Raw genomic sequence first — 17,000 nt, 5'->3', positions numbered from 1 at the left:
CTTGTGGTTATATTTCATTTTTATTTTCCATTTAACTTAAAAGTCAAAAAGGATTTTGTTTTCTTTACAAAGCTTTACAAAGTTAAACAATTGACTTTTGAAATATATGAAAGTCAACATAATGAACATCATGAAAGGCTAACAGAAACACTACAGTGTTTCCCACACATAGACTTTACTTAGGCAGCCCAAGTATTTGGCGACCCATTTTAGCATTTTTTATTTTTATTTTTTTATCCGTCCGAGAGAACGACGCCATTCGCGATCGATTAACTAGTGGACAGTCTCCCCTCGCTCTACCCCTCCAGGGTTTCCCACACATAGAAAACTTTGTGGCGGGCCACCACAATATCAGCACTGACCACCACAAATTTTCTTTTGTTTCACTATTTAATCGTAGAACTGCTTGTAGCGCTTTGATTCGCTCAGCCCCTAATTGCTCCACGCAATCTCTCTCTCTCGCTCTCTCTCTTTCTCTGTCTCTCGCTGTCTCTCTCGCTTGCTCTCTCTATTGCTCCCCCTCTCTCTCTCTGTTGCTCGGTCTCTGTCTCTCTGTTGCTCGGTCTCTGTCTCTCTCTCTCTCTCTCACTCACTCTCTCTCTCACCGGACCCGTCTGTTTGCCTCCCACTGCACACGCATGAGGGATATTTTTTTTCCATGCCAAGAAGACGGCCGACTGAATTCCCGAAAAGAAGAACTAACAGTTAACGTTACTCGGAATACAGCTGAGTTTCTGAGATTAGCACGCTGTATAGCCTAGCTGCTAGTCAGTATCCACTGAGTGGATCGATAACGTTAATATTAACCTTTTTAACTCTGATTGCTCCCTCAATCCAGATTAATATTGAAAAATATTTTCAAAGAAGGAAAAGGACTCAGAAAGAAAAGGTCTGGAGTGCTCGGAAGTTCAAACAGGTGTGATGAATGTGCTCTTTGGTAGGGAACACAAAAATTAAAAAAAGAAGAAAGGTCCAAGGCACTCTTCTGGCAAAAAGTTTAAAAGTCTTTATTTAGATGGCTATTTCATGGTGAAATTCTTAAAAACATAGACAAAGCTAGTGCATGTTGAAATAGAACTGGGTTACAACCCACGCGTAGCCGCACAAACAAGGAAAAGGACTCGTCCTGAGGAGGAGCAGGACAGTCTGGACCAGAGGAGCTGCTGAGCAGTAAAACAGAGTAGATAATAATGTCAAAGGCTGTAATTTAACGATGTAAAGATACAGGTGAAACTGACAGCACAGAGAGATGTAGCAGGGCAGAGGGGCAGAAAGCAGATTTCTCTGTAAAAGGAGTCTCATTTCTATTCTTCACCTTGTAGACAAAAGCAAGCAACAAACAGAACAGTGTAGCACTGTTTATATTTTTAAGTTATGTTATCTTTGACACAAAATACTTTAGATATGTACAGGTTAGTTATTTGTTTGACAAATGGAACTATTTAAAATGGAGTAGGCCTACAGTAGTACAGTAGGCCCCCCCCCCCCCCCCCCCCCACCTTTGCCAACCCACCTACCACCACAAATACATTCAAATTCTGCGGGAAACACTGCACTATGTCTACATTTTGCTCACCAACCATCTAAGAATACATGGTTTGGTTTGAATCTACAGCCATGTCAGTATATACCCCACTGGTGTGTTTTTCCCACTTAAGCCTGCCTTGCTGTGTGGATCTATATATCATTTAAAAACAGCGTGACTATTGGTCGGTTGGCATTCAGTGAATTCAAACAAATGCATGTGTTGTGTCAAATTTGTCGAAGCAATATCCTATTGTGGTTGGGCATGCACAGTGTTAGTGTGTGACAATCCTTGACAAAAGCATGTGGCAGAAATGGGTCATTCTATTTTTCATCTTGAATAAAGCGGTGACCGATACATTAAGCCATTTTTTGTCCTTTTTTCGGGTTCCATTGAAAACCCCATTACAAAAGAACACTTTCCAATCACTGCTTTGATATTACAGGATGTTTCACAAGTACCCTGGTAGCGCTCTCCTCTCTCCTTCTTCTTTATATAAACCAATTCAAATTCAGTGGCACTAATTTTCCCCCAGTCTTCAGAAAAGTAGCAGTGAATGTATTGATTACATTTCACTAATAGGATGTCTTGTTTAGATTAACATTGGTACATTTATTGTTAATAAGATAACGTGTAGTGAATGTGAAATGTTACAGATAGACAATAACTGAATGAATGTGCCATGTAATAATCACAACTGGGCTTTGTTGTGTAATTCCTGTAGCATACAATTTCTCCATTCAACCTACACACAATTTATTGTGTTGATTGTTAAATCATTGTACTCAAGATGCTAGTCGTGACTGGATGTCCACTACCTACAGTGGACAGTATGTCTCTTCTGTTGTTTTGTAACTGTTGTACAGTGTAATATGAAGTAGGTGTCAGTGGAGTGTGCTTTAATTAGTGTGGTGAAAATGCACCCTGTTGGTGTTTGGGTGTTTCAGTATGCTTGTGTGGACTGTAGGTTTGGGAAACAGTGTGTGACCCCCACGGTCTGCTCATTTGTATATTTAGATCATTTTGAAGTGTGTGATGCAGCATTAGAGTACCCTTTAACCTCTGAATCTTGACTGAACTGTGCATAATTGGTTGGTCAGCTCCTTTGCTAATTAGTGTAGCATTAATGTGCGCAGCCCTGGGCTAAAGTGGGGGAGTACGGGGGCTGGCATGGCTCCGTGGAGCAGGCACCGTTAACACTGGCCCATGGGCAGCCTGCTGGGAGGTGAGAGTGCTCTAGACCCAGTCCGATCCAGGCTTGGGGTGGAGGCTAAGAGCTCCCTCCGATCCAGATCTTCAATGTCCTTGTGAAGCAGCGCTGATGCAGGCGCACAGAGCGGCAGTGACGTTACAGAAGCTCTCCTTTGATCCCCGGCTTTATAATCTCGTGACAGGCATGCGACCCCTGCCACTCCTCAGCAGGCTGCGCTCACTGCCGGCAGGGCAGCGTAGTACAGTGACTGATGTTGGCATGCGACGTGGTGCCAAGTGCCCGAGCCCGTGTGTCCAATCATGGATGTTGATTTCAATTAGCTCAATCACATGCTCCAATATTGACCTTTCTCATTCAAGGGCTTTAGTTAGTCTTTAGTTGCATTTTTCCTCCCCGCACATTGCCACAAACGCCCTGGGCCAACACGGTCAAATTGTTTGGTGTTTGTGAGGCTTCTGGTAATGGTGGGTCCTTGGTTATGTTGGCCAAGACATTTCAGCAGCGGTCTGCCAAGCCTTGTTGGTCATCTGAGGGTGGGGTAAAGGGGCAGGGGGCTGGGCTAATGATGTAAAAGCTACCCCAATAATCAGTCTGAACAGTGGTTGGTCCTGATGGCTGGTGGCTGCCTGGTGGTGGGTTGATTGATGCTGGCCTGTGCTTCCATGCAGAGCGCTGCTATGTAGACCCCACTGTGTAAACACTGTCACTGTGGTGAATCTCTTAGTTCCTTAAAGCCCAGATCAGTCGCTAGGTTTGTAATCTGCAATGCTGACCAGAAGGAGGCAGGTAGTGAGATCACAGGGCTGTGATCACATTACTCTTCTGTGTTTAATGGATGCGAGATGCCCAGTAGACAAAATATTATGATTCAGTTTTAATTTAAGGCAGGTTGAATGATTGGGTTTGTTTTCTGTGGGTGTGACATTGTTAACTCTGGTGTCACAATTTGATCAGTAAAGTATTTCTACTTCCTATTTCTGTTAAAAGGGTTCAAAGAATAATATAAAGATATTATGATGACCAGTTTCTGTTTTACAACATTTTATCATGCCCCGACCATGAATCTCTTTGCTACCAGAGCCCATTGTCTGTGAGGCCCAGTGGGGGGAGGCCATTTCTTTAAATATCCTCAATGTCACTGCGATGCAGTCTAGGTCGGCTCTGGGGCCTGCAGACCGGAGCAGCGCCTCCCGAGCTCCCCTCTCCCATCCCATCCCAAATGCTGAGCTCACAGTCAGAGATAAGTGCTTCTCCAGAGATGGCCCCTCTCCTCAAATTGCCTTCCACATCTGTGTAAGAATGTCCGAGATGTGCATGTTTAACATGTGACCATTAATCACAGGGAGACAGTCAATTAAAGCCATCAGAGCCACAGGGGCCTGAGCCAGGAGCGTGTGCTGGTGAAATAAAACACAGATACATCAGAGGACACTTTCTACTTAAGCGTGGTCCCAATTAATCAACAACAGTTCTGAAATACGCCCGTCCATGATGAGGACGATCTCGGCCAGTGGACCAGGATTTGGCCTCCAGTTAGTTAAATGCAGTTGGTGCAGTCAGCAGCTCAGCTGTGATTTCTCTGAACAGAAATTCCAGATAGCTTGTGATGATAGTCATTTTGTTACGTGTTTTATTTTGTCAGCTTGTTGGTTGTAGTTTTTTTTTTTTTTTTCAAACATAGTACCTTCAGTTGTTATAAATGCTATCTTATCTTATCTTATCTTATCTTATAATATTTAGTCTCCCTACTCCCAAGTGCCTGACCAATATATAGCTATGTTAATCAGATATAGTAACTGTTTGGTTTCACAGGACAGAAAGTCAAAATAAACGCTTAGAATACATAGCAGATCATTTTATTCCAACAAAATGAGAAACTAATTTACATAAGTGATTTAAACATCACAAACACACATATGATGACAGACACTATAGAATCAAGATATAACCATTTTATTTATCCTCTTAGAAAAGATAGCATTTAGAAGTTCAGCATGGTCTTTTATTTTCTCTTTCTATCTGTCACTGGTGCCTTTGTCATTGGCACAGGCTATAGATAGAGTTGTCAAGTCGGACCTCTGGGTCACAGGGTCAGGGAACCTCTTCACTTCTGTTGACCTTCAGACAGACAGATTTATACACTGTCAAGTCTCTCTGTGAGTCTCTGAGCGCCCACCACCACAACAGAGCCTTTTATGATTGGAGACAACCGTAATAAAGACGCTAGGTTTTGACCCCTGTCAGTCTTCATTTCAGCAGTAATTGTTATGATCGCTGAATAATACTCAGGTTCATATTCATGCATTAGCCAAATGACGTGAGGTGAGGACTTTGAGGGATAGTCTTTCTGTACTCTGTCAGAGACAGGTTGTTTAAAAAACAAGTCTTCCCATTTGCCAGTATAATCACAGTAAATTACTTGTAGCTCATTTGCAGATTGTTGTCAGCGAGATGGAGCACAGTTTACCCGTTTGACAGCTTAGTTAGCAGTCCAAAGACTTGTGAAATATCACACTTCTTGTTTTTCCAATTTCAAAGCCACACAGTGAATGTGAGAGGGAGAATTGTCTGATAAAGCAGCGGTTCATTTTCAACTGCATTGTCCGCCGAGTATATCTCATATTTTCCACAATGATGAAGAATTGTATCTTATGAATGAACTATTTTATATTGTTTTATTTGTTTTTTTCTTAATAAAAGAAATAAATCGTTTCTGCATATCCCATAAATGTTCAAGGATTTTCAAGTATATTAGATATACAGTTTGACCCTAAACAAGTAATCATCCAGGGCATCAATTACAAGACCAAAAGGTCTGAATACTCAGCTAAACAAGAGATGTGAACCATCCTTGTCATGGCATTGCTGCATTTTCATCTCTTTTTGTGTTACCCCATGTGGGTAAACAAGCGGTTGACATAAGTTAATTATTAATTAAACATGAGGCAGAGAAAGAAAAGCATGAAGCAGTCCCTAAAGAGACCTCTAAACAAACGGGGCGTGGAGCAGGTACCAACGCGACCCCGGTCCCAAGAGTGCTGTCTGCGGTGAGACTGCCGACTCACTAATGAGCTGTTTGCAGACCTGGGTACACAGTGACAATGACCCCTGACCTTCACCCACACTGTCTGGGGAACAGTGAGGTTAGAGAAGAAAAACCTGCCCGCTCTCTGCTTCTTCTCTACTGAGCATTTCCATCTCCTACTGGTCAAACGATTTTTGTGGCTCTGACATCCTGCTGTGTTTCTCTTTTTAAGATAATCTGTAACTCAAAACGAATCACTACTGGAAGAGGCTAGTACAACAGATCTGAGGGCGGTTGAAAATGAACTCGATAGCACTGACTGAGCTTCACAATCACTTACATAATTACTATTGCCATAAGGCCATAATATAATGTCCAGTGAGCATATAGAAGCGCAATACCTGCATGTACTCCATCCCCTTTTATTACCCCAATTACACATGATGTTTTTTTTTCCCCACAAGTGTTCTTTATAGAGAAAGTGTATGAAATACTAATGACCAGTTTGACAGTTTGATAGGGGGGGGATGCTGTGTGTGTTTTGAGGATGCCAGTGTGTCTGCCACCAAGCCCAGTGACAGTAAAAACCCATCTAATTAACCCTCCTGGTATGACATCATGTGATTAAATTAAAGCGCATCATCTCCCTCCGGGTTTGCCTGGAAACAAACCCCAACAATTCATTTGTTAAGCTTTAATTTTAAAACCTGTTTCAAAGGCCCGATGCAAAGATAATTACCAGCTTCATCTCGGGTGGGTTTTGTTCCATCCAGTGTTCATTAATAACGATAAGAGGTTGGAGGTTAAAAACTCATTTAATTGCCTTTATATTAATGACATTATGAATAGCAGGGACTGTAGAGTCTAATTCTGTCCAGTAGTTAGTCTACATGCAGGGCCCCCTGGAGGACTGCTCATTTTGCCAGAATTACACTACGGCAAAACTAGAATTAATGTGCACCACACTTTAACAGCGATGACAAACATGCTCTCCAGCAAGGAATTATCTTGAGAAATGGTTGAGGAGACACTCACTCACACACACACACACAGAGCACAGAGGCACACACACACAGATGCTTGCACACGCCGATGTTGCATCATGAATTTTGTAAACAGAGAGTACAGTCTAACTCGTTTTAGAAATTGTATTGCCTTTCAGGCCCCCAGTACTAATTAGAGTCTCTTTACCCTTATGTCCTGTAGAGGTGAATTCCTTCCCACCTCCAAAAGAGTGCAACCTAGTTGGGCACTGATGACTAAATTGTACTCTGCTTAGGAATAATGATAATGAAAATGCCTTTCAGCCAAGCCATTTCATCCATGAATATTGCAACGGGGTAATTTCAGAGAAACGTTGGCATTTTAACTAATTTAAATTCCTCTTAGTTAGGAAGCTGACGACCGGCTGATTTTGAGGTTATACTAGACCAGATTTAGTTGTGTACGCATTATGATCACAACAGCTTTACTATTCTTTTGAATTAAACTACTGAATAATCAGATGAAATAATAGTTAGTAGAATAGTACCTACTCTATGTTGTATATGATGTTGTATTTGCAGCAATGATAGTTATGAGACAGCTAAACACTGATTTTGAAGATGGATTAATACAGTTTTTTTGTGCACCAATAATATAGGATTACAGTGTGCTCTTATTTTTTGTAATTTGTTGGTTAGTTAAACTGTGCAATGTTATGTCTTTTTGCATGTTTTTCTTAACTCTTTTATGTACATTTCATTATTTAATTATTTTATTCTGCCTTTGTTCATAGGTCCACACCTGTAAATGCTTCTCTCTCACGGTTTATACCTACATGAATAAAATAAAAGTTACAGAATTTGTAGCATAATGATCCTAACTAAATAGCACAAGGAAGTTATTAGTTTACAAGTATCATCCAGACAGAAATGAGGCCAAGGGGGGATGATGAATGAGTATATTTCCCCAAGCAAAAGGCTGACCTGGATACTGCTTTCTTCCTCCCTTCCCCGGTGCCAAGTGGGCCACCATTTTTCACTGGCCCCACACTTAGCCATGGACAGGCTTATTTGGGCCCATGCTAACGGTAGCCCTGACCCGCAGTCTGCCTCCACCCCAACCTCCCTCTGCACTCATCCGAAAATTGTAATCCCTTCGCCAGGGCCCTGTAATTTGATCAAATAGCATGCACCCTTCCCCACCACTTATTGGCCAATTAAGTCAAGTTCTCACGCAGGGGGTCCAGCTGGCTTGGTGTTATCTGGGGATGAATTGATTGAAGCCATTCCACATCTATGAACCCTACTTTAATGATGTAGGTGATAATACTTGTAATTCTTCTCAGTCAGGGGACTCATGGGCGCAGCTGTTACCGCAGTAATCCTTGTCCTGATACACTGAAGTACCAGCAAGGCATTAATCTGTCTCTCAGATTCTCCTCCACCAGGTTTTTCTCCGCCCTTTTCTCTCTCATTCCTCCCTTTGCTTATGTCTCATAGCTAATACTACATCTGTGAAATGTGACATTGAAGGTGTAGGCAAAAAGATGAGGCGTAACACACGATTGCGAGGGATTCAGTATTAATGAATACGCACCGCTTGCATCCCCCAGTTCAGGTCCTGACCACTTTGTAAAAAAAGACAACCCCCCTCCCACTAAACCATGACAACTTAAGAAGGATAGATTTAGGACTGAAAAATCAATAAATACATGCATTAGTTTCAAAGGCAGACATTAACATTCTAAAACAGACTTCTCTTATAATCCTGCCTCAAGCCATTCAGTCAAAATATCAAATTATCATAATGAGGTCTAACTGCATATAAATGCTAAGCATTAAAATCAGAGAAGGAGGTTACACATAATGCATTACATTAGTGTCTTCTTTATTGCAAATTGTACATATGTCTCTATAGGTTCCTCACTGAATATAGCAACACATAAATTTGCATTGCAGCACATTTCATTATTGCTAAAATAGTTTCATGGCAATGGGAATTGGTAATGATAGAGCATTAATGCAATGTCTTTATGCTTTCTACACATTTCTTCATAAAGGTGAAATACTTTCTTTAAGTCTAAATTAAAAATACAACAGCCGACTGGAATTCTAAGCATATTATGCACAAAAGAGTTGCTCTTAAGAGTGTCGACGTTGTCTTTTAACTTGACATCAGAGAGCGAGAATTGCATAGGAATTAGTCTGAAAATGTAGACTCGATCCCTCCTTAAGTTACTCAGTTAGAGATCGGAGAGGAGAGGTTATCTTTTCAGCCGCTGGGACCTTGACAGGGTCCTTTTATCCAGTCAAATCGCTACACTTTTCCAGTTCTGCAGAGCTTGGCCATTGGAGCCATAGACACACACACACACACACACACAGACACAGAGTAACTAATAACGCGCTCCAAGTTGCCGTTAGGTCACTATTAGGGTCCTCAGGGGCGTACAGATCTGGCGGGGTCAGGGGTTGCAAAAGCCAGGTGGAGTCTGGGACAAATTTATCAAGGGAATGAGATCATGTACACTTTAAAGTATCGTCAACAAGGGCAAACACAGGCAGGCCAGCTGGTGCTCTGTGGCACCGACAACACTCACCTGCCAATAAAGAATGAAGATATTCCTGCTACGTGTTAGGGATTCATTACCCTGGCTTGTTTGTGTTTCCCTTCAAACACTGTGTTGTACAATTACTGTCTGCTGTGAAATTGTTTCTTCAGAGACGTATAAATGTTCACATGTACACTCCGAAGCAGAGTATCCATTTATCAGTGCCATTAAATTTACATTTCCAACTTCTGTAAAATGTATTTCCCTTAAAGCCATCGTGTCTTGTAGGGAAACATAAAATCTTACATTTTGTATTATGTGTGTAAACTTAAGTATACTGATAGAATTTGCAAATCACTCTGAAAATGCATTGAATAATAATGAATAATACATAACTGCTGAACAAATTAGGGCGGTTTCTGCTTGAATGTGCCCCGCTATGAGTGTTGCTTGAATGCCACAAAAGATCTTGATGTTAAGGATGAAAAATTGGGTGAGTAAGCAGTACTAGCAAGCTGGATCAGTCTCATGGTAAACAATTTAGTGAGGGGGCGTAATTACTGCTTTCAGTCTCATTTAGAAAGCCTTTTGGCACTCAGTAATATGATGTCACTGCAATACTGGATGCATTTCTCAATTCGTGATGTGCAGATATGAACAGTGATGCAAGTGACAGGACATTTGAGCTGTCATGCCAGCTTTGAAAGCATCCTGTTTTTTTTCTTTTTGCTCCCCTTCTACATAATGTCACACTTACTTTTGTCTGAACACATATTGCTCAGTTTAACTGCTGCCTTTTTGTCTTAAAAATGTGTAAAAATGTGTAAAAATGTGTGCGCGTGCACGTGTGTGTGTGCATGTAGCTGCGTGTAGACATGTATTGGAGAGAGAAGCAATGAATTACCAGTAACCTTGAAGCCTGTTTATGTGTTCGACTGATATAGGAGGTCATTGGAAAATCGAATGAAGAAATACATTATGTATACATAGCAAATTAGCAAAGAGAGTGTGTGTGTGTGTGCATGCGTGGGTTTGTAGATTTATATGTGTGTGTGTGTGGCTGCAGGTTAAAATAAGCAACAAGCATTTTGGGCCTGTAAACACGAGCATAGAGGAGCGTCTGTTGGTTTCTGTCCTTATTATTTTTGGCAGGGTTGCATATGTTCGCTGTGCCGAGCCTAGCTTGATTATCATTCCAATCAGCAGAGGTGGAGAGAGTCACATTAATTTGTAGTAATTAATAGCACTGATGCGTCTGACAGCACATGCTAACGAGACCCTTTGATTGTTTGGATCTCTAAGTGTGCCTCTCCTTGTTTGCATCACCTCGGAGGAATTCATAATATCAAAGCTTAGCGCTATCTGATACTTGTCAAAATGCAATTTATAAAAGTTTAATTCTTTTATTGATTTAGTTTAGGTTTGATGCCTGCAGTGTCAGCTCCCCTGGTAGAACTTAGTGGATTCAAATGCTTGTCACCAGCTCGGCCTCCTTTTTACTGAGAACAATTGCCATAGGCCAGCCCAACAGGCATGGTTTAATTGCCATTAATTAAAAGCATAAATCTTTTTTCTTCACTTGCTCTGCTCTTAAACAGGGCTTTGCGTATCTGCTTTTTTCCTGTGCTTGTCAGAATCCCTCCTGGCTAGTACGGGTTCAACCCCACCCCCTCATCCTCCCTCCTCTCTCTGTCTTTCTCACTCTCTCTCTCTCTCTTTCTCTCTCTCTCTCCCCCTTTCCTCTTCTCTTCACCAGACGTTTCTGGAATCATCTTTTTAGCACACTCCTGCATGATCTGACGTGAAGTGCGGGCGGCATGGTGATATTTAGTAAACCGGGTTCCTTCTTTATTGCTGTATAATGAGGTCAAATGAATCCCCTCATACGCATGCTTAGATGGCTCCTTGCCTCAAATCCTTTCTGACAGCGAGTAAAACAGCCGGCAAACACAACGCCAGCTCCCAGAGACATGGTTGTGAAAAACCAGGAGAGAAAAAAAAGCTCTTTTATACCTTGGCAATTTCCCTCCTGTCTGGTCCTTAATTAGACACTTATTACCCCCCGAACAGTATTCCTCTTCTGATCTAAGCCTCTAATACTGCAAATACTGAATGGTAGAATTAACATTAATGCCCAGTTCATTATCAAATGACTGCTCTATTTTTCCTCAAAATAAAAAAAATTAAAAAAAACATGATTTGCTATTTCCTTGTCAAACATATTAGATACTTTCATATAACTTTGCTAAAATTTCCGCAACTCAATTTTAATTTTTTTGCACTTTTACATTGGTAGTTGCATGGGATGATATTTAGCTCCGCTTAAGCAAGGAGACCGTGGTTTAAAAAGGGATCATTGGCGTCTTGAAATTATCAGTGGTGTCAAAACAATTCTGTTCCCTTTCGCTGCCAAGCCTCGTCCCCTCGCCCTCAGCTCAATGCCCAGTGCTCCTGGGTGGCCATGTCACCGTCAGCGGCTCATCGGAGCCGTACGCCCGTTTACGCATATTAGCTTTTGCCGCATCTGCCAGCATTCGCAGCCATTCCCCTGCACAGCTGCATGCAGTCAGGGCCGAGCCTTCCCAGGCCTTATTAAAAGCAAGTGAGTGTTTCAGTTCAGGGTCATTGAGAGAGTACAGCACATAAATATGTTAGGGCAGCACTATCAGCCGGTCAGTTTACTGGGGGTGATCGATGATAGTCCCAGCACACTCGCCCAACAAACATCTTAAGCGGATGCGGTTTTTGCTTAATTGGGAGCTTTGCAGCACAGATTCAGACTTATTTGATGTCGATCATGAAGTCCCAGGAAACCGCAAAGATTTTTGTAAACTAAATGTGTATGCTTGCTGTCTTCATTCGTACGCTGGTCAGAACTCTTACCCGTCAATTTGACCCGCATAGGTTCCTGCTCATTCTGAGGGGTTTCGAACGCACACACACACACACACACATACACACACACATGCACACATGCACACGTGCACATACACATGCCCTGAGCTCATTTTTAATCCTTGCAGCTCACTGTGAAGGCAGGAGGAAGTTCCAATTAAAATTAAAATAAGCTCTTTTAACGGTCTCTTAAATTGACAACTGAACAATGATTTTCGAATTGGTATCTGTCAAAGGTCTTGGAAAATCCTCAGTTGATAAGGCCCAACGCATCCAATTAGTAGCAGAGTAGGGCCTCAGCCAGTAATGATTTCCAGGTCCCTTAAGATGTGGCGCGGACACTTATTGCAAATTACTGACAAAGAGCCCTGCTGTATTGATGAGGGGGAGAACAGCCAACTCTCCATGTTCCCATCAGGTGGACGAGCACCAAGAGGGCCTGAAGGAGAGCCCCAGTGTCTCTCTCTCTCTCCCTCTCCCTGCTCCCAACCATAATGTGGCCTTGCTATGTAGCTCATATTATAGCCCCCCTGCTGACATGGACTCTGAGAGGCCAGTCTCTCTTGACATGAGCCCCAGCCCTGGAAAATGCTAATGCTAACATGAGGGAGGTGTCAGGAGTGGCTCATCAATAATGTCTGCAAGTTTACTGCCCTCTTCTAATTATAGCTACTATCTCTCAGGGCCACAGGAGGCAGTAATGCGGCTCCTTAATTGAGCTGAGGTAGATTTGCTTCCCTATGATATTCGTAGCCCCATTGTTTACAGTCCTTGAAACTGATTGAAAGGAATCAAAAGATTCACGGGGATGTGATTCAGAACAGAATATATTAGGTATGCGGGAAGAATGAATAAAGGGGATGATTCTTGCTGGTCAGGTAGGGATTTAGTTTTGAAGGCCATACTATAGCCAGAGGTCATATCATTTATTCTCAGTGTTGATGCTCTTGGATTCCAATGCTGTGTGCGTTACGCTTTGCATGATACCTCCTGTCTATTTTTATAGAGCAGTCTGGCACCAGAGGGGCAAATAGCACTGCAGCCTGTACGACAGTCTAGTAACCGGTGCCATGCACCTCAATTACGGGAGTTAATGAAGAGATAATCACGTTTTACATTTAGATCTGCTGCGTGTGTAGTGTTATTGCCATTGCGCATTTCCTCCACAGCGGTCTGGAGTCTCTTGGGAGCGTTGCTGCGGGTCCACAACAGCAGCGCTCTCAGGCCATGTTAAGTCCCCAGATGGTTCCAGAAGTCTGGGGCTTCCATCCTGCTGTAGGCTGAGTAAGGAAGGTGTTGACCCTGGTGACCTGAGCTTGCTTCCATTGGGTGAGAGAGGGCCGCTCCATACTCTGTGCTTCAGGGTCAAATGGTTTGTAGTTTGTAGTTTCCTCTAGTTAGATGTTTGTTGCAAATGACTGTTGAGAACTGGGAGAATTCAGGCTGATAGCAGAATAGGTATCTTTGGCATTGGGGGATTTGCGGTGTATTTTGACATTTTGCTCAAGGAGATGATTTTGTCTCCTTTTTCAAGTGTGTTTCTTGTGAATTTGAGCGTGTTGACGATATGCGTAATTAGTGCTATGACATTGCATATCCTCTTTCCTTAGACATTTATAATACATGCAGGAATATTTGAGTTTTGATGCCTGATCAGCATCTGTTCATTGTCTGTATGCTGTTATAATCCCTGCTAAACTTGTAGCCCTTTCCATGTCTGTGTTCCTTTAAGATGAGAGAGGCTTTGATTTCCCCCATCTTTGTGTCACTCTGACTGGCATACTATTTGACAGGTGGAGTTAAAATACAGAAAATTGTGGATGAAAATTCGTCAGTCTCAATCTCTTGCCCTGGGCTGTAGGCACCAGAGACAGAAGCCCACTGCTTTGTGTCAAATGTTTATCAAAGGGGCTGATTAAATTGCTGTGTTCAGGGTAACAGCCTAATAGAAAAAATGAAATCCCTATACCTTGGCAAGCGGTCCTTGTATCATTGTGAACAGAATAAAGCAGAGGATACTGAGGTGCCAAAAGAAACCTCTGACCAGCCAGCTGTAAAGGAGGCTGGAATATCATATGCCCTTTGTTGTCGCACAAAAAGAGGCACAGGGTCTGAGATCTGTTGTTGTTCTCACTTTCCTCTGTCTTCTCATTCATTCTTTTTTCTCTTTATTGCTGGAGGAAATAAACCTGGCCCCTTTTGCTGAGGCCGGCTAGCTTCCCCTGGCCATTCCTCTCTGTTTTGTTTCAAAAGGGCAAGGCTCTCCAGCCTGAGCAGTTTGCCCTGCAGTACCATGCCAGGGGCAATGCTTGCCTCAGCTGCTTCATCACCGGGGGACTGGGCTAACGTCTCCTGACTGCACTTAGCTGTGTTTCTCTGATACGGTCATATCACATCAGCCTGGGCACATGTGACATTGCATCCCTTCCTAACTTTAAGCAGTTTGTTGCCATCCATGTTCTTTCTCCTTTTATCTCCCGTTTTTGAGTGATGTTATGATTTGTTGCAATATTTTCTGGCAGCGCTGCTGCCACACGTTTGTGTCGGATAACAGGGCCTATTACAAGATCTCTCGATCTGGCCAGTGTTTCTCCTACAGGAGAGAGCTAGGCCTCCCCCTCCCATTTTTTTTCTCATCCTTACCCCTGCATTTGAATTTCCAGATAATAGGCTTTGACTTCTGGCTGCACGTTTATGGGTCTTTTCATGTTATCAGCTTAGCTCATAGCGTAGAGCTGAAGAACACAGACTCCTAGTGACAGGCCAGCCAGTCAGCAAGGCGAGCCTGTCAGGATCTCTCATACACTAATGATTTCCCTTTAGTCTATTTTCTGTCTCATTGGCCGTTTCCTTCAAAAACAAAATTGCTCATTTAAATTCTCATGCCTGGGGCATTTTGGTCTTCAAATATTGTTGGAAAGTGAAAGGATTAGGCAAAATATGCTTTTTTAAAATGTTAATATATTTTCTGGTTCACTTTCTCCTCTGAGGCCAATTAGGGAATTTCTGCTGGCTGCATTAATGTCAAACTGACATCCCCAGCTATAATTACACTGTGCTTGAAACCTAACTTTCACTTGTGGGTAGATGAGTGTGCCTTGCAGTGACACAGAGACTCGCTCTGCCAGCTTTTGATCATTTAATCATTGCTTGCTTTCTTTCACTCTTTTCTCCCCTGCTCGCTGATGATTTCACCTTTATTCTTTCTGTTGCAAAATGCAGTGTTGTGTTTCATTATTCACGGTTGTATTTTGCAGGGTTCATTAGTGACATCATCTCTCTACTTTGCCTGCGCACGAGGAGAACCGGATGGTCCCTTCAGGTGCAGATACCATATGTACATTGTTTACTTGCTTGATTCACAATTTACATTGTGTTGTTTGTGTTTTCCCCTTGTTTTTGCGGTGCATGGAGTGAGTGTGCTGTCAGGAATTGAGGGACAGGTAACGTGTGGCACCAGCACGCCATGCCTTGCCAGTCCTCCTTATGCTGGAGTTCTGTGTCAAGACTAGGAAGACAGTTAATGATGGTTAATGCTTTCACCATGAATATGAATGCTTCCACAAAGTGCCTCTGAAACAGTATGGCAGGTTCCACTTGTGATTTGGGCTCCTTTTCCCTGTCAGTTGCCATGGAATCACAGATGCTTAATGCATTCTAAATATCTATTGAAAAAAATGCCATTAGGTAGATTGACATATTACTAAAAAACAAATAAGATAGTGTCCTATAATTTCCATAATTTGCCATAATAAGAACAGAAATATTGATAATGGAAATAAATATATGATGCAATATGGGACAATAAAATTCAGATAAATTTTAAGTGTGCAGATAATATACAAGAATGATTTGCATACTAATGTGCAGTCATTTTCATATTCAAACAATTACTCTGAATGGAAAAACTTGCAAGTTGCATTGTAACTTGAATGTAGTTGACAGCAATTTTTTTTTTTTATATAACTCTTTTTAATTTTCCAGTAGAGAGGGGGAGATGCTGCAGTGCAGAATTTAAACTTTTAGTACCTTGAAAGTTTTCAGGGCCTTATTATCATGGTCAGACTGTTATTGGGCATCAATACCAGGTGTTCTACCCAGAACTTAGAGGTGGGAATGCCTGTACAGCTATGCAGTAGTGAGCCTACCCTCACTGCTGATTTGATGTTTTGGGCAGATTTTAGAAACCAAAGGTTGCTATTAGTGTTTTGTCATGCTTAGACGAAAGCAGACGTGTCTCTTGTGGATAAGATACACTCCTCCCATTTAGCCTCCAACAGCTTGACAATTGTGATGCCAATCAAGATAATCACCCTGGGATTGTTTTGAATTTTCATTACCCTATGTTGGACAATATCAATCTGCTACCGTCTCTGCTGTTGGCTCTGGGAAAAAAAAAAAAAAAAAATCACGGCACAGTTTGACAAAGTGCACACAGGCTTCCTCGGCTATTCGTAACGTCCATTGGCCGCCCCCGTCCTCCACCTCCCACTGCTTCCCCCTTCTATCTTTTCTCCTCGCCTAACTCTGTTTGCATTGTTTTACCCTTTTGCTTGGACTTCAGGTAATAGGAAATGGCACTGACCCCTTCTGATCCCCCCGATTACCTTTGTGAAGCGTGAATGTGGTATAGAATCACACATCAGGAGACGAGTTGTAATTATTTTTGCGATGCCATCAGCATGGATCAATCACTCAGGGAGCCTGGTAGTGGAATGCCGCTCGCAGCCATGGATGGAGCCAGCAGCGACCCTCTTTGACTGACAGCTTTGGTAATTAAGTGATTGTATAGACCCCTCCGACTGTT

Source organism: Centroberyx gerrardi, chromosome 9 (assembly GCF_048128805.1).
Source record: "Centroberyx gerrardi isolate f3 chromosome 9, fCenGer3.hap1.cur.20231027, whole genome shotgun sequence".
Lineage (NCBI taxonomy): Eukaryota > Metazoa > Chordata > Actinopteri > Beryciformes > Berycidae > Centroberyx > Centroberyx gerrardi.
This window is presented reverse-complemented; position numbering follows the sequence as displayed.